Raw genomic sequence first — 18,834 nt, forward strand, 5'->3', positions numbered from 1 at the left:
CCTCCAGGCCCGGCACGTACCAGGTGGGTGGCGAGTCAACCTTGGTCTTTCGTACGCCATTGGACGGAAGCGTGGAAGGAGATCGGAGCAGATCTGGAGGTTTTGGAAGCAAGAGGCGAGAAAGGGGATCTAGAGCAAGGCAGAAGAAAGCAATGAAGACAAGCGTAGCCCACACCAGTCTTTTGTCAAGTCGGGCAATTGTCGAGGCTGCATGGGGAAGCGGAGACGCCCACATCCAATCAGTCGCCACACGTCGACCAAGGCCACAGGCTTTTGGGGCCCGTGGCGCTCCGCACTTGCCCTTTGGCTTCGCCTCGAAGCCAAGCCCGAGCGTGCCTTGGGCCCGAGGGCTACTGTCGGCGTTTTGGGAACGGGGGTCCCCACACTTGCCTGCCTGCGGCCCGCGGCGTGGCTCCTCCAGTGGCCCCGTACGGCCCATCTTCAGCAGCAAACATTCAAGACCCTTGCGAGGGGCCAAGCCTCGCGAGGCAGACGATGCAAGACCTCCTCAGGGGCAGCCTCACTAGGCTGGCTCGCGAGGGGCGGAGAGACCAAGGCAAGCCGAACCTCGCGAGGTTCCAATGACGCAAGCCATGACGATGAAGACCAGGCGGGCGCCAGCGAGCACAGTGTCCTTGTTTCCTATTTGCTTCTAAGTGGTCAAGCACAGGCGAGGAGTTCCAAGGCATCAGGCAAAGGTTTCCATATCAGTGCAACAAGACCAAGACCAGCAGGACGGCAGGACGGAGGTCACCGTGGAGCCCAAGACGGCGTCACCACCAGAGCCTTTGACATGTGAAGACTACTTTTGTCAGGATAACTTGTACTAGTTGTCTCCCTTCAAATTGGCCGTTGTGGGATCCCTTCCCGCTCAATATTTGGGAAGAGGACCAATACCTCTATAAATAGGACTAGCCACCACCATAGCTAGAGAGGACCTCATCTTAGATCGGAACCATTCCATCCTTAGCCTCACACCAGTTCACTAAGCACAAGAACACCTCTCCTCAGGAGGTTGTTCTTCCCTTGCAATTGTTCATCCTCAGCCCAAGAGGCAATCCACCACACCACACTAGAGTAGGGTATTACACCACAACGGTGGCCCGAATCAGTATAAATCTTGTGTCTCGTGTTCTTTGGGTCTGTCAAGCTAGGCCGTGAGATTGTTGAGTGTGCAAGCTAGAGAGGGGGGAGATCTTCATGCACACCCCAGTGTTCAAACCTCAAGGGTTTTACCGGAACCCAGAATCCGACAATGGCAGACAGAGGGGTGAAGTTATCTGGACCCTTGCGCCCATAGGGGATGTATCATCCTCCCCGTTGTAGTTCCACATGGGGAGTCCTCTAGATTGGAGTGCTTGGACACCGCGCGTTATGGAAATCACCATGACTTCAATTATGGACAGTTTGGACTGGGCAAGTACCTTTACCTTGTCCATTAACTTCGTAACTTCCGCACTGTCTTCCTCCTCGAGGCTCCAAGGGTGCCAGCTGTGGCATTTCCTTAGCAGGCCATGGGAAAAATTAGGTAGGCTGTGTCGGATTGGGTCCGAGAGGATGACGTCTTCAATATAAAACCACTCCGAGGGCCACTCCTCGGATGTCTTCTTCGGAGTGCCGGACAGATATCCTGTCCCGGCTATACGCCATACTTTGGCACCGCCCACCTCGAATATGGATCCCTTTTGGGAACGAGGGACGAGGTAGAAGAGCTTCCTCCATAGCTCGAAATGGGCCACGCAGCCCAGCAACAGCTCACAAAGAGCAACATAGCCCGCGATGTGCAAAATGGAGCCCGGTGTGAGATTGTGCAGTTGGAGGCCGTAGTACTCCAGGATACCCTGAAGGAAAGGATGGATTGGGAATCCAATGCCTCTCAAAAGAAAAGACACGAAGCACACGCGCTCCCCTTCTAAAGGATTCAGGAAATTTTCTGCCAGGGCCTCGCCAGTAAAGGATGTTAATCCTGCCTGAACGGGGACTAGATCCACAGGGGGGAGATAGCCCTGCACCTGGAGCTTGGTCAGATGGGCATGGGTTACAGAGCAGCTCTCCCAATCGCCTTTTTGAGGGCCGTAGGGGCGGGAGGAAGAACTAGGAGTGCTAGCCATGGTTGCATGGTTCCTCGAGGCAAGCTCGAAGGATTCTCGCCTAGCGTGGAATGGTATCTGAGATTTGATCTCTTCAAATAGGTGCCTTCCGTATGCTGTCGAGGGGTTATCTGTAAAAATGCTTGGGCCCTTCGTATTCGCTTGACACGTGGAAGATGAGGCGGCGGAAGCGCAAAAACCGAAGGGTACGGCATTTAATGAAAACTGAGCTGTTCGAAGAATTCACTTTACCAAGACCGAAGATGTAGGGGCCAAATATAGCCCCTCGGTTCAGATGCTTTGAAGTATTCGGTGGAGGAACCCATCTTGCAATGCCGAAGACAACTTGCACGTCGGACACGTCGTCATTGAAGACTGGTTTAGGGGCTACTAAGGGAGTCCTAGATTACGGGATCCTCAGGCGTCCAGGCTATGTGACATGGGCCGGACTGATGGGCCATGAAGATACAAGATGGAAGGCTTTTCCCCATGTCCGGATGGACTCTCCTTGGCATGAAAGGCAAGCTTGGCGTGCGCATATGAAGATTCCTTTCTCTGTAAACCGACTTTGTACAACCCTACCCCACTCCGGTGTCTATATAAACCGGAGGGTTTAGTCTGTAGGGAATAATCATAATCATATAGGCTAGACAATTAGGGTTTAGCCATTACGATCTCGAGGTAGATCAACTCTTGTAACCCCTATACTCATTAGTCAACCAAGCAGGAAGTATGGTATTACCTCCATCAAGAGGGCCCGAACCTGGGTAAACATCGTGTCCCCTGCCTCATGTTACCCTCGATCCTTAGACTTACAGTTCGGGACCCCCTACCCGAGATCTGCCAGTTTTGACACCGACAGCGGCCACGACCCCGCTTGGGCGGTGGTGAGTCGGGCCCCTCCTTGCGCACCTTCCCCTTCTCCGCAGCCGTGAATCTCTTCGTCGGCGCCATGGGTGTCGCAGCAGGATGGCGGAACAAAGAGGAAAAAAAGAAGCAAACGGAGTGGAGGAGAGGATGAGCAATGGGGGCTCCGTCCTTCTACTCATTTATAGCTAGAGGGAGGCCAACCGCTAGCCTCCACGATCTAAGGTAATGGTGATTTTCTTCTGCATGCAGCAGGGACTCGTCAAGTCGGACGGTTGCCGAGGCAGCATGGGGAAGCGGAGACACCCATGTCATGTCAACCGCCACGTGTCAATCAAGGCCGCAGGTGGTTGGGGCCCGTATCGCTCCGCACTTGCCCTTTGGCTTCGCCTCGACGCCAAGTTCGAGCGCGCCTTGGGCCAGGGGGCTACTGTCGGCTTCCTGGGAATGGGGGTACCCAGACTTGCCTACCTGCGGCCTAGGGCATGGCTCCACCAATGGCCTGGTACGGCCCACCTTCGGCAGCAACCACTCAAGGCCCTCGCGAGGGGCCAAGCCTCGCCAGGCGGACGACACCAAGACCTCCTCAGGGGCGGTCTCGCTAGGCTGGCTCCCAAGGAGCGGAGATATCTATGGAAGGGGCACCTCGTGAGGTCCTTGTGACGTGAGCCATGATGAACAAGGCTAGGCGGGCGCCAGCGGGCGCAGAGTACCTATTTCCTCTTTGGTGCTAAATGAGCAAGCGCGGCCGAGGAGTCCCGAGGCATCAGGCAAAGGTTTCCATATCAGGCAAAGGCAAAGACCAAGAGCGGCAGGACGGAGGTCACTACAGGAGCCCACGGCGGCATCACCACTAGAGCCTTTGGCAGGCGAAGACCACCTTTTGTCAGGATAACTTGTACTAGTTTTCTCCCTTCAAAACTGGCTGTTGTGGGATCCCTTCCCACCTAACATTTGGGAAGAGGACCAGGGCCTCTATAAATAGGGCTAGCCACCACCATAGCAAAGGGAGAGGACATTCGGACCATTCTCAAGCACACCAAATCATCGAGCCCAAGAACACCTCTCCTCAGGAGGTTGTTCATTCATTGTACTGCTTCATCCTCAGCCCACGAGGCAATCCACCACACCACACTGGAGTAGGGTATTACAACACAATAGTGGCCCGAACTAGTATAAACTCTTGTGTCTCTTGTTCCTTGGGTTCGGCGAGCTAGGCCTTGAGATCGTTGCCAGAGCAATCTAGGGAGAGATCTTCGTGCGCACCCCATAGTTCGAACCTCAAGGGTTTGCCGGAACCCACAATCCGACAACAGCTTTCGAACGCGGGCGAGGGGTTAATGCACTGTGCAAAGAGGGGTTACGCGGACGTGGTCAAGTGTGTCATTGGACTGAGAATGGTCATTGGACACAAAGCGGTCTGGCAACATTGCCATGGAGAACACAAGGGAGAAGAGAACAGTCTGATGGAGACAAGGAAGAAGCGGCAACCCCGAACGGATGCAAGTTTTATGAAAACATGAGAATGCAATGCTCATGATGACATGATGAATGCAACAAGCAAAAAAGCACACGGCAACAACCAAAAACATGGAAGCCATCTGGAGCGTCGGTCTCGGGTCATCACAAGTATGTCCCTCAGAAATGAAACCAAGGTTATCGAACCAGTAGGAGAACCAAGCAACACAATGTAAACAGCACCTGCACACAAATAACAACTACTCGCAACCCAACGTGTAAAAGGGGTTGTCAATCCCTTTCGGGTAGCGGCTCCCTAAGATGGGAAAACGTACGTGAGAGAATTGTAAATATTGATAGATCGAACGCCAAATAAAATAAATTGCAGCAAGGTATTTTTGTATTTTTGGTTTAGTAGATCTGAAAATAAAAGGCAAATAAAATAGATCACGAAGGCAAATAATGTCAGAAAGAGACCCGGGGGACGTAGGTTTCACTAGTGGCTTCTCTCAAGAAAAATAGCAAACGATGGGTAAACAAATTACTGTTGGGTAATTGATAGAACTTCAAATACTCATGACGATATCCAGGCAATGATCATTACATAGGCATCACGTCCAAGATTAGTAGACCAACTCCTTCCTGCATATACTGCTATTACTCCACACATCGACCACTATCCAGCATGCATCTAGTGTATTAAGTTCATGGAGAAACGGAATAATGCAATAAGAACGATGGCATGATGTAGACAAGATCTATCTATGTAGAGATAGACCCCACCATTTTATAATTAGTAGCAACGATACATACATGTCGGTTCCCCTTCTATCACTGGAATCAAGCACCGTAAGATCGAACCCACTACAAAGCACCTCTTCCCATTGCAAGATAAATAGATCAAGTTGGCCAAACAAAACCCAAATATCAGAGAAGATATACGAGGCTATAAGCAATCATGCATAAAAGAGATCAAAGAAACTCAAATACTTTCATGGATATAAAAATAGATAGATCGGATCATAAACTCAAAGTTCATCGATCCCAACAAACACACCGCAAAAGAGTTACATCATATGGATCTCCAAGAGACCATTGTATTGATAATCGAGAGAGAGAGAGAGAGAGAGGGAAGCCATATAGCTACTAACTACGGACCCGAAGGTCTACAAAGAACTACTCACGCATCATCGGAGAGGCACCAATAGAGGTGGTGAACCCCATCCATGATGGTGTCTAGATTGGATCTGGTGGTTCTAGACTCTACGGCGGCTGGAATTGATTTTCATCGACTCCCCTAGAGTTTCTGGAATATTGGGGTATTTATAGAGCAAAGTGGCAGTCCGGGGGGCACCCGAGGTGGGCACAACCCACCAAGGCGCGTCTGGGCCTCCTGACGCGCCCTGGTGGGTTGTGCTCTTCTCGGAGCACCCCCAGGTGCAATATTGGCACATTAGGTGTCTTCTGGTCCATAAAAAATCTCCGTAAAGTTTCATGGCATTTGGACTCCGTTTGGTATTGATTTTTTGCGATGTAAAAACATGCAAAAACAGTAACTGGCACTGGGCACTGTGTCAATAGGTTAGTACCAAAAAATGATATAAAATGACTATAAAATGATTGTAAAATATCCAAGGTTGATAATATAACAGCATGTAACAATCAAAAATTATAGATATGTTGGAGACATATCACCCTCTGGTACTTTCTTCGCCCAATATTTTTTATATATTCCAAAAACATGCTCCATGAAGTTTCAGTACTTTTGGACTTGTGTAGAACAGGTCTCTAATATTTTCTCCTTTTCCAGTCCAATTCCAGCTGCCGGTGTTCTCCCTCTTCATGTAAACATTATAAAATAAGAGAGAATGGGCATACGTATTGTGATATAATGTGTAATAACAGCCCATAATGCAATAAATATCATATAAAAGCATGATGCAAAATGGACGTATCAGAGGCCAGATGACGTAGTTGACAGGAGGCGGAGGCCAGACGCCGTTGTTGGCAGGAGGAGGAGGTGGAGCATGTCGCGAAAGTCGAAGAGATGCTTGATAACCCACATGTATAGGGGATCGCAATAGTTTTCGAGGGTAGAGTATTCAACCCAAATTTATTGATTCGACACAAGGGGAGCCAAAGAATATTCTCAAGTATTAACAATTGAGTTGCCAATTCAACCGCACTTGAAAGACTTAATATCTGTAGCAAAGTATTTAGTAGCAAAGTAGTATGGAAGTAACGCTAACGGTGGCAAAAGTAACAGTAGCAGTTTTGTAGTGATTGTAACAGTGGCAACGAAAAAGTAACTAAGCAGAGATCAATATGTGAAAAGCTCGTAGGCAATGGATCAGTGATGGATAATTATGTCGGATGCGATTCCTCATGCAACAATTATAATATAGGGTGACATAGAACTAGCTCCAGTTCATCAATGTAATGTAGGCATGTATTCTGAATATAGTCATATGTGCTTATGGAAAAGAACTTTCATGACATCTTTTGTCCTACCCTCCCATGGCAGCGGGGTCCTATTGGAAACTAAGGGATATTAAGGCCTCCTTTTAATAGAGTACCGGACCAAAGCATTAACACTTAGTGAATACATGGACTCCTCAAACTATGGTCATCACCGGTAAGTATCCCGATTATTGTCACTTCGGGGTAAACAGATCATAACACATAATAGGTGACTATAGACTTGCAAGATAGGATCAAGAACTCACATATATTCATGAAAACATAATAGGTTCAGATTTGAAATCATGGCACTCGGGCCCTAGTGACAAGCATTAAGCATAGCAAAGTCATAGCAACATCAATCTCAGAACATAACGGATACTAGGGATCAAACCCTAACAAAACTAACTCGGTTACATGATAAATCTCATCCAACCCATCACCGTCCAGCAAGCCTACAATGGAATTACTCGCGCATGGTGGTGAGCATCATGAAATTGGTGATGGAGGAAGGTTGATGATGACGATGGCGATGGAGCCCCCTCTCCGGAGCCCAAACGGACTCTAGATCAGCCCTCCCGAGAGAGATTAGGGCTTGGTGGCGGCTTCGTATCGTAAAACGCGATGAATCCTTCTCTCTGATTTTTTTCTCCCCGGGCGTGAATATATAGAGTTGGAGTTGAGGTCGGTGGAGCACCAGGGGGGCCACGAGGCAGGGGGCACGCCTAGGGGGGTAGGCACATCCCCACCCTCATGGACAGGGTGTGGGCCCCTAGCCTTGATTCTTTCGCCAGTATTTTTTATATATTCCAAAAATATTCTCCGTTGATTTTTAGATCATTCCAAGAACTTGTATTTCTGCACAAAAATAACACCATGGCAATTCTGCTAAAAACAACGTCAGTCCGGGTTAGTTCCATTCAAATCATGCAAGTTAGAGTCCAAAACAAGGGCAAAAGTGTTTTGAAAAGTAGATACGATGGAGACGTATCAACTCCCCCAAGCTTAAACCTTTGCTTGTCCTCAAGCAATTTAGTTGACAAACTGAAAGTGATAAAGAAAAACTTTTAAAAACTCTATTTGCTCTTGTTGTTGTAAATATGTAAAGCCAGCATTCAAGTTTTCATCAAAGATTATGAACTAACCATATTCACAATAACATTTAGGTCTCATGTTTACTCACAACAATGGCATAATCAACTAGCAAGCAATAATAATGAATCTTGGATGGCAACACTTTCTAAAAACAATCATAATATTATATAACAGGATGGTATCTCGCTAGCCCTTTCTGAGATCGCAAAACATAAATGTAGAGCACCTCTAAAGATCAAGGACTGACTGGAAATTGTAATTCATGGTAAAAGAGATCCAGTCACAGTCATACCCAATGTAAACCAATAGTAATAAATGCAAATGACAACGGTGCTCTCCAATTGGTGTTTTTTTAATAAGAGGATGATGACTCAACATAAAAGTAAATAGGTAGGCCCTTCGCAGAGGGAAGCAGGGATTTTTAGAGGTGCCAGAGCTCGGTTTTGAAATAGAGATGAATAATATTTTGAGCGATATACTTTCATTGTCAACATAAAAACCGAGAGATCTCGATATCTTCCATGCTACACACATTATAGGCGGTTCCCAAGAAGAATGGTAAAGTTTATACTCCTCCTACCACCAACAAACATCAAACCATGGCTTGTCCGAAACAACGGTTGCCTCCAACTAACAACAATCCTGGGGGATTTTTATTTGCAATAATTTTGATTTGATTTGAGCATGGGACTGGGCATCCTGGTTACCAGCCATTTTCTCGTGAGTGAGGAGCGGAGTCCACTCCTCTTGAGAATAACCCGCGTAGCATGGAAGATATAGACAGCCCTGGTTGATACATGAGCTATTCGAGCATACAAAACAGAATTTCATTTGAAGGTTTAGAGTTTGGCACATACAAATTTACTTGGAACGGCAGGTAGATACCGCATATAGGTAGGTATGGTGGACTCATATGGAATAACTTTTGGGGTTTATGGAATTGGATGCACAAGCAGTATTCCCGCTTAGTACAAGTGAAGGCTAGAAAGAGACTGGGAAGCGACCAGCTAGAGAGCGATAATAGTCATGAACATGCATTAAAATTAATCAACACTGAATGCAAGCATGAGTAGGATATAATTCACCATGAACATAAATATCGTGAAGGCTATGCTGATTTTGTTTAAACTACATGCGTGAACATGTGCCAAGTCAAGCCACTCGAATCGTTCAAAGGAGGATACCACCCTATCATACCACATCACAACCATTTTAATAGCATCTTGGCACGCAAGGTAAACCATTATAAACTCCTAGAAAATTAAGCATGGCATAAGCAACTATAATCTCTAATCATCATTGCAAACATGTGTCATTCATAATAGGCTAAATCAGGAATGATGAACTAATCATATTTACAAAAACAAGATAGGTCGAGTTCAGACCAGCTTCTCTCATCTCAATCAGTTCATCATATATCGTCATTATTGCCTTTCACTTGCACGACCGAACAGTGTGGATAATAATAATAGTGCACGTGCATTGGACTAAGTTGGAATCTGCAAGCATTCAATTCAAGGGAGAAGACAAGGTAATATGGGATCTTTGTTGAATCAACAATAATGCATATAAGAGCCACTCAACATTTTCATTAAGGTCTTCTCCTCTCGACCCCCAAAGAAAAAGAAAAGAAACAAAACTATTTACACGGGAAAGCTCCCAACAAGCAAAAGAAGAATGAGAAATCTTTTGGGGTTTTCTTTTAATTACTACTACTACAGGCATGGAAAGTAAACTAGCTAAAAGCTTCAACTAAGTTTTTTGTTTTTCTTAAGGTTTTTCAAACACACAAGAAGAAAGCTTAAAACAGAAATTAAACTAGCATGGATAGTACAATGAAAAAGTATGAGCACCAACAACTGGCATGAGTGTGTGAACATGAATGTAATGTCGGTGAGAAATACGTACTCCCCCAAGCTTAGGCTTTTGGCCTAAGTTGGTCTATGCCCAAGGATCAAAGTGGTCCCCTCCATTGTACTGAGGAGGGTCCTCGGGGTGCCACTGGTTGGCGATCTCCTCCGGATCCCACTGATAAACAGACTGACGTTGAGGATCAAGTGGTGGCTCCGGCTCAGGCTCTGGAGCTGATGTCAGGCTCCGATATGCATGAACGACCTCCAGAAAAACAAGGTACGTGCCTGAAAATATGTTGAACAAAGAGGGAGCAGGCAAGGTAATGGTCTCAAAGTAATTTTTATGAAATATCAGTCTATAGTTAAGCATCTTCTTCTTATTCTTAACAATAAAATCATGTGCTACCATACTCTTATAATCTAGAAAATTAGGAGGCGGTAACTTTTCCTCTTTCTCATAATGCCTAATAGGTATGTTAAAGTGTGCAGCAAGGCGCGAAGCAAAGATGCTTCCAAAGATGGGACCCTTTGTATGGTTCAGATTTAACCGTTTAGCAACAATAGCGCCTAAACTGAAAGTAGCATCACGAAACAAGGCATGGCACAAAATAACAATATTAGGGGCACTAAGGTTTCCACTGTTCCCACGACCAATCAAGCATCTACTAGCAAATATTGCAAAGTAACATAGAACAGGAAAATGTATGCTAGTAATTCTTGTATCGAAACTTTCCTCATTTCCCCTATAGCAATCATATCAATAAACCCTTCCACATCATTACGATGTGGTTCCTCTATGCTGCCCTCAAAGGGAAACTTGCAAACCGCACAAAAATCATAAAGTGACATCTCCTTATACTCATCATACAAATAAAAATCCATAGAAGGTGGCGACCTCCTAGCATGGAAATGAAAATTTTGCACAAAAATATTAGTGAGTAGGAGATACTATCCACGCTGGTCGCGGAGGAAGTCGATGAGGCCCGCATTCTCAGCAAATAATAAAAGTCATCATGAATCCCGGCTGCTCTCAAGAATTCATCACAAGGCCATTCACACAACCAAACCTCCGCAGTGCGGGGGAGATTATATTTGTGCTTGTTATTCTCTTCACTTTGCTTATCCTTCGAACTCCGGCTCAAAGAGCCCTCAATAATCTCTTCATCATTTCCTCTAAAAAATTCTGAAATTTTTAGTGACTCAAAATAAAAGTGAATCAAACTCAACAAGATTGATAGAAACTACTCCTGCAAGTGCCTAGAGGCCATATCATGCATTAAAACTACTTGGGACCATATAAATTTGACATGAAAGCTCAAGAACAGGGTCACCTAAGCAGCAAAAATTTCCAATAAATAAAGCACTAGAACAAAAACTAATTAGACCATTGCAGGAGTCACATACCAAAGAACAATCCCCCAAAGCAGTTTTCTGAATGGAGCTTTAAGCAAGGAGATCGAAAATGGCAGCAAGATGAGCTAGAACTCGGGTTTGAGCTGGTGGATAGTTTTTTCTGGAGGAAGACAAAGTGTGTGGGTGCAAGAATAAGTGGAGGGGGCCCATGTGTGGTCCATGAGGCAGGGGCGCGCCCTAGGGGGTGGGTGCGCCCTCCACCCTCGTGGGCACATGGTGAGGCCCCCTGGTGTGTTCTCAGTGCCAATAATTCTTAAATATTCTAGAAAAAAATCATATTTCATTTTTGGGGCATTTGGAGAACTTTTATTTTCGGGGTATTTTTTTATTGCAAGGATAATTCAGAAAACAGATAGAAAATACTATTTTTGCTTTATTTAATCTAAATAACTGAAAGTAAAAAAGAGGGTACAGAGAGTTGTGTTTTCTAACTTCGTCCATCTCATGCTCATCAAAAGGAATCCACTAACAAGGTTGATCAAGTCTTGTTAACAAACTCTTTCGAATAACATGAAACCGGAGAATTTTCGAATAACACTAGGTTACCTCAACGGGGGTATGCACATCCCCAACAATAAGAATATCATATTTCTTCTTGACAGTAGGAAGAGGAAATTCAAAACCTCCAATAATAATCGTTGAAATTTTTCCAATAGAATTGATACTGAGGACTTGAGGTTGTTTCCTCGGAAAGTGTACCGTATGCTCATTACCATTAACATGAAAAGTGACATTGTCTTTGTTGCAATCAATAACAGCCCCTGCAGTATTCAAAAAGGGTCTACCAAGAATAATAGACATACTATCGTCCTCGGGAATATCAAGAATAACAAAGTCCGTTAAAATAGTAACGTTTGCAAGCACAACAGGCACATCCTCACAAATACCGACAGGTATAGCAGTTGATTTATCAGCCATTTGCAAAGATATTTCAGTAGGTGTCAACTTATTCAAATCAAGTCTACGATATAAAGAGAGGGGCATAACACTAACACTGGCTCCGAGATCACATAAAGCAGTTTTAACATAGTTTCTCTTAATGGAGCATGGTATAGTTGGTACTCTTGGATCTCCTAGTTTCTTTGGTATTCCACCTTTAAAAGTATAATTAGCAAGCATGGTGGAAATTTCAGCTTCCGGTATCTTTCTTTTATTAGTAACAATATCCTTCATGTACTTAGCATAAGGGTTCATTTTAAGCATATCAGTCAAACGCATACGCAAAAAGATAGGTCTAATCATTTCAGCAAAGCGCTCAAAATCCTCATCATCCTTTTTCTTGGATGGTTTAGGAGGAAAAGGCATGGGTTTCTGAACCCATGGTTCTCTTTCTTTACCGTGCTTCCTAGCAACAAAGTCTCTCTTATCATAACGTTGATTCTTTGATTGTGGGTTATCAAGATCAACAGCAAGTTCAATCTCTACATCATTGTTATTGCTAGGTTGAGCATCAACATGAACATCATCATTAACATTATCACTAGGTTCATGTTCATTACCAGATTGTGTTTCAGCATCAGAAATAGAAATATCATTGGGATTCTCAGGTGTGTCAACAACAGGTTCACTAGAAGCATGCAAAGTCCTATCATTTTTCTTTTTCTTCTTCTTAGAAGAACTAGGTGCATCAACATTAGTTCTCTGAGAATCTTGCTCAATTCTCTTAGGGTGGCCCTCAGGATACAAAGGTTCCTGAGTCATTTTACCCCCTCTAGTCATAACTCTAACATCATTATCATTTTTCTTATTATTTAATTCATTGAGCAAATCATTCTGAGCCTTAAGTACTTGTTCTACTTGAGTGGTAACCATAGAAGCATGTTTACTAATAAGTTTAAGTTCACCTTTAACTCTAGACATATAATCACTCAAGTGTTCAATCATATAAGCATTGCGTTTCAATTGTCTACCAACATAAGCATTGAAGTTTTCTTGTTTAACAATAAAATTATCAAACTCATCTAAGCATTGGCTAGCAGACTTATAACGAGGAATATCACCTTCATCAAATCTATAGAGAGAATTTACCTTTACTACCTGTGTCGGGTTATCAAGACCATGTATTTCTTCAATAGGTGGTAAATTCTTAACATCTTCAGCTTTAATACCTTTTCTTTCATAGATTTCTTTGCCTCTTGCATATCTTCAGGACTGAGAAATAGAATACCCCTTTTCTTCGGAGTTGGCTTAGGAGTTGGTTCAGGAAGTGTCCAATCATTTTCATTACTCAACATATTATTCAATAGCAATTCAGCTTGATCAACAGTTCTTTCCCTGAAAACACAACCAACACAACTATCCAGGTAGTCTTTGGAAGCATCGGTTAGTCCATTATAAAAGATATCAAGTATTTCATTTTTCTTGAGAGGATGATCAGGCAACGCATTAAGTAATTGGAGAAGCCTCCCCCAAGCTTGTGGGAGACTCTCTTCTTTAATTTGCACAAAATTATATATTTACCTTAAGGCAGATTGTTTCTTATAAGCGGGGAAATATTTAGCAGAGAAGTAATAAATCATATCATGGGGACTACGCACACAACCAGGATCAAGAGAATTAAACCATGTTTTAGCATCACCCTTTAATGAGAACGGAAACAACTTAAGGATAAAGTAATAGCGAGTTTTCTCATCATTAGTGAACAGGGTGGCTATATCATTTAATTTAGTAAGATGTGCCATAATAGTTTCAGATTCATAGCCATAAAAAGGATCAGATTCAACCAAAGTAATTAACTCAGGATCGACAGAGAAATCATAATCCTTATCGGAAATATAGATAGGTGAAGTAGCAAAAGCAGGGTCATATTTCATTCTAGCATTCAAAGATTTTTCTTTAAGCTTAGCTAATAATTTCTTAAGATCATATCTATCATTGCAAGCTAAAAAGTCTCTAGCAGTTTCTTCATCCATAACATAACCCTCAGGCACAACAGGCAATTCATATCTAGGGGGAGAATCTTCATCATCACTTTCATCAATATTATCAGTTTCAATAATTTCATTCTCTCTAACCCTAGCAAGTTGTTCATCAAGAAATTCACCTAGTGGCACAGTATTATCAAGCATAGAAGTAGTTTCATCATAAGTATCATGCAAAGCAGAAGTGGCATCATCAATAACATGCGACATATCAGAATGAATAGCAGGAGTAGGTGTCGCAAGTTTACTCAAAACAGAAGGTGAATCAAGTGCAGAGCTAGATAGCAGTTCCTTACCTCCCCTCGTAGTTGAGGGAAAAATCTTGGTTCTTTTATCTTTCAAGTTCTTCATAGTGATCAGCAGATATAAATCCCAAGTGACTCAAAGAATAGAGCTATGCTCCCTGGCAATGGTGCCAGAAAATAGTCTTGATAACCCACAAGTATAGGGGATCGCAACAGTTTTCGAGGGTAGAGTATTCAACCCAAATTTATTGATTCGACACAAGGGGAGCCAAAGAATATTCTCAAGTATTAACAGTTGAGTTGTCAATTCAACCACACCTGAAAGACTTAATATCTGCAGCAAAGTATTTAGTAGCAAAGTAATATGGAAGTAACGGTAACGGTGGCAAAAGTAACAGTATTGGTTTTGTAGTGATTGTAACAGTGGCAACGGAAAAGTAACTAAGCAAAGATCAATATGTGAAAAGCTCGTAGGCAATGGATCAGTGATGGATAATTATGTCGGATGCGATTCCTCATGCAACAGTTATAACATAGGGTGACACAGAACTAGCTCCAGTTCATCAATGTAATGTAGGCATGTATTCCGAATATAGTCATACGTGCTTATGGAAAAGAACTTGCATGACATCTTTTGTCCTACCCTCCCGTGGCAGCGGGGTCCTATTGGAAACTAAGGGATATTAAGGCCTCCTTTTAATAGAGTACCGGACCAAAGCATTAACACTTAGTGAATACATGAACTCCTCAAACTACAGTCATCACCGGTAAGTATCCCGATTATTGTCACTTCGGGGTTAACGGATCATAACACATAATAGGTGACTATAGACTTGCAAGATAGGATCAAGAACTCACATATATTCATGAAAACATAATAGGTTCAGATCTGAAATCATGGCACTCGGGCCCTAGTGACAAGCATTAAGCATAGCAAAGTCATAGCAACATCAATCTCAGAACATAATGGATACTAGGGATCAAACCCTAACAAAACTAACTCGATTACATGATAAATCTCATCCAACCCATCACCGTCCAGCAAGCCTACGATGGAATTACTCACGCACGGCGGTGAGCATCATGAAATTGGTGATGGAGGAAGGTTGATGATGACGATGGCGACGGATTCCCCTCTCTAGAGCCCCGAACGGACTCCGGATCAGCCCTCCCGAGAGAGATTAGGGCTTGGTGGCGGCTCCGTACCGTAAAACGTGATGAATCCTTCTCTCTGATTTTTTCCCCGAACGTGAATATATAGAGTTGGAGTTGAGGTCGGTGGAGCACCAGGGGGCCCACGAGGAAGGGGCACGCCAGGGGGTAGGCGCGCCCCCACCCTCGTGGACAGGGTGTGGCCCCCCTGGCCTTGATTCTTTCGCCAGTATTTTTTATATATTCCAAAAATATTCTCCGTTGATTTTCAGGTCATTCCGAGAACTTTTATTTCTGCACCAAAATAACACCATGGCAATTCTGCTGAAAACAGCATCAGTCCAGGTTAGTTCCATTCAAATCATGCAAGTTAGAGTCCAAAACAAGGGCAAAAGTGTTTGGAAAGTAGATACGATGGAAACGTATCAATGCTCGTGTTTATGGATGAGGAGGAGGAGCTGGAGCCCTCCAACGCGCCCATCTACCCGACGCCATGCACCGATGTCGTCGGCATCTCCGACAATTATGTGTAGTGGCTGGCGTTACATAGTGCGTAGGTTTTTTTGCATGGTTTGTAAGAATCTAGGGGATGAAATATGAGAGACTCTGATGCAGAGGAGCAAATTTGAGGTCTCACCGGTCACTGTCTGCGGACGCGCCCTGTCACGTCCCGAGTGTTTGAGGAGTCGGATTTGCAAGTCCGGCCATATATGCTCTTATGGGAGAGGGGGGTATTTTTTTAGCAATAGTGTAAACAATTTCGGTTTCTTGTGATGGTTCACGTTTGTCACGTAAAGTAGATTTTCGTCACTGAGATGGTTTTTATTGTGACGTGCATTTGTCAAGGATCAACTTTTCGATGATGCTATTGTTGGGGAACATAGCATGCAATTTCAAAAATAATTCCTATGATCACGCAAGATCTATCTAGGAGATGCATAGCAACGAGAGGGGGAGAGTGTGTCCACGTACCCTCGTAGACCAAAAGCGGAAGCGTTAGCTTAACGTGGTTGAGGTAGTCGAATGTCTTCTCGATTCAACCGAAGAAGCACCGAAAATATCGCACCTCCGAGTTCTGCACACGTTCAGCTCGATGACGTCCCTCGAACTCTTGACCCAGCAAAGTGTGTAGGGAGAGTTTCGTTAGCACAACGGCATGGAATGGTGATGGTGATGTGATCCGCGCAGGGCTTCGCCTAAGCACTACGACGATATGACCGGAGGAGTAAACTGTGGAGGGGGCACCGCATGTGACGCCCCCGATTCAATCGTACACTAATCATACACGCAAATGTGTACGATCAAGATCAGGGACTCACAGGAAGATATCACAACACAACTCTTGACACAAATAAAATAATACAAGCTTTATATTACAAGGCAGGGGCCTCGAGGGCTCGAATACATAAGCTCGAAAACAAACAAGCCAGCGGAAGCAACATTATCTGAGTACAGACATGAGTTAAACAAGTTTGCCTTAAGAAGGCTAACACAAAAGCAACATCGATCGAAAAGGCAAGGCCTCCTGCCTTGGAGCTTCCTAACTCCTCCTGGTCATCGGCGGCCTCCACATAGTAGTAGGCACTCTCGGTGTAGTAGTAGTAGTTGTCGTCGTCGAAGGTGGCGTCTGGTTCCTGGGCTCCACCATCTGGTTGCGACATCCGAAAAGAAAGGAAAAGGGGGAAAAGAAAGCAAAGCAACCGTGAGTACTCATCTGAAGTACTCATCAAGCAAGGATCTACACTACATATGCAACCGTATCAAAGGAAGGGTTGTATATGTGGACGGGGATGCAGAAATGCCGGAATAGAGAAAAGGCCTAGTCCTACCGACGACTAGCATCTTCAGCATCTTCAGAGGTCTTGCAGCATTAGAAGAGTGTGGATTAGCATAATGTAAAGTAGTAGTTGGTGTCATCATCCTCGCCCAGAGATCCTTTCTCGACTCCCTGCGAGAAAGCAGTCCCAGAGCCATACTACCCATTTCTCATCTCAAGTATCCAGTTCTAGTTGTATCGATCAGGATACAACACCGAGTGTCCATTACCGTAGGGCATGCTATCGATATATGTTTTCTTCCCTGCAGGGGTGCACCAACATACCCATCACGCTCGATCAACTCCGACCGGACACACCATCAGATCATGACCGCCCTCGGCTGATCAACACACTGTAGTCCTACCTAGGCTCAACAGAGAGACCAGCACGCCAGTTGTAACACCCACGATGCGGCTATATCTCCCATGTGTCGGAGCATGACTTAGAGGCATAACCGCATTTCAGGCATGTCGCAAGAGGGGTAATCTTTACACAACTCATGTACTGAACAAGATAGAGATAAAGAGTTGGCTTACAATCGCCACTTCACACAATACATAAATATAGCATTACATCATCCAGATACAATCAAGGTCCGACTACAGAACCAAAATAAAGACAACCCCAAATGCATAAGATCCCCGATCGCCCCAACTGGGCTCCACTACTGATCGTCTGGAAAAGAAACGTAGTAACATCCTGAGTCCTCATCGAACTCCCACTTGAGTTCAGTCGCATCCCTTGGAATGGCATCATCAGTACATGCATCTGGTTTTGGAAGTAATCTGTGAGTCACGGGGACTCAGCAACTCACACCCTCACAATCAAGACTATTTAAGCTTAAGGGTAGGGAAAAAGATATGAGGTGGGGCTGCAGCAAGCACTACCATATATGGTGGCTAACTTATGCAAATGACAGCGAGAAGAGAAGGCAAAGCACGTTCGAGAATCTATGATCAAGAAGTGATCCTAGAAATACTTACGTTCAAGCATAACACGAGACCGTGTTCTCTTTCCGGGCTCTGCCGAAAAGAGACCATCATGGCTGCACACGCGGTTGATCCATTTTAATTAAGTTAAGTGACAAGTTCTCCATAACCGGACATTAACAAATTCCCATCTGCCCATAACCACGGGCACGGCTTTCGAAAGTTCAAAACCCTGCAGGGGTGTCCCAACTTAGCCCATCACAAGCTCTCACGGTCAACGAAGGATATTCCTTCTCCCAGGACGACCCGGTCAGACTCGGAATCCCGGTTACAAGACATTTTGACAATGGTAAAACAAGACCAGCAAAGCCGCCCAAATGTGCCGACAAATCCCGATAGGAGCTGCACATATCTCGTTCTCAGGGCACACCAAATTGTCCACGATTCCGGTAGGCCAACCCAGAGTTGCCCCCGGTGGCCACCAGCTGCTGACAGGTTGGACCAACACTCAGAGGAGCACTGACCCGGGGGTTT

Source organism: Triticum aestivum, chromosome 3A (assembly GCF_018294505.1).
Source record: "Triticum aestivum cultivar Chinese Spring chromosome 3A, IWGSC CS RefSeq v2.1, whole genome shotgun sequence".
In the NCBI taxonomy this organism is placed as follows: Eukaryota; Viridiplantae; Streptophyta; class Magnoliopsida; order Poales; family Poaceae; genus Triticum; species Triticum aestivum.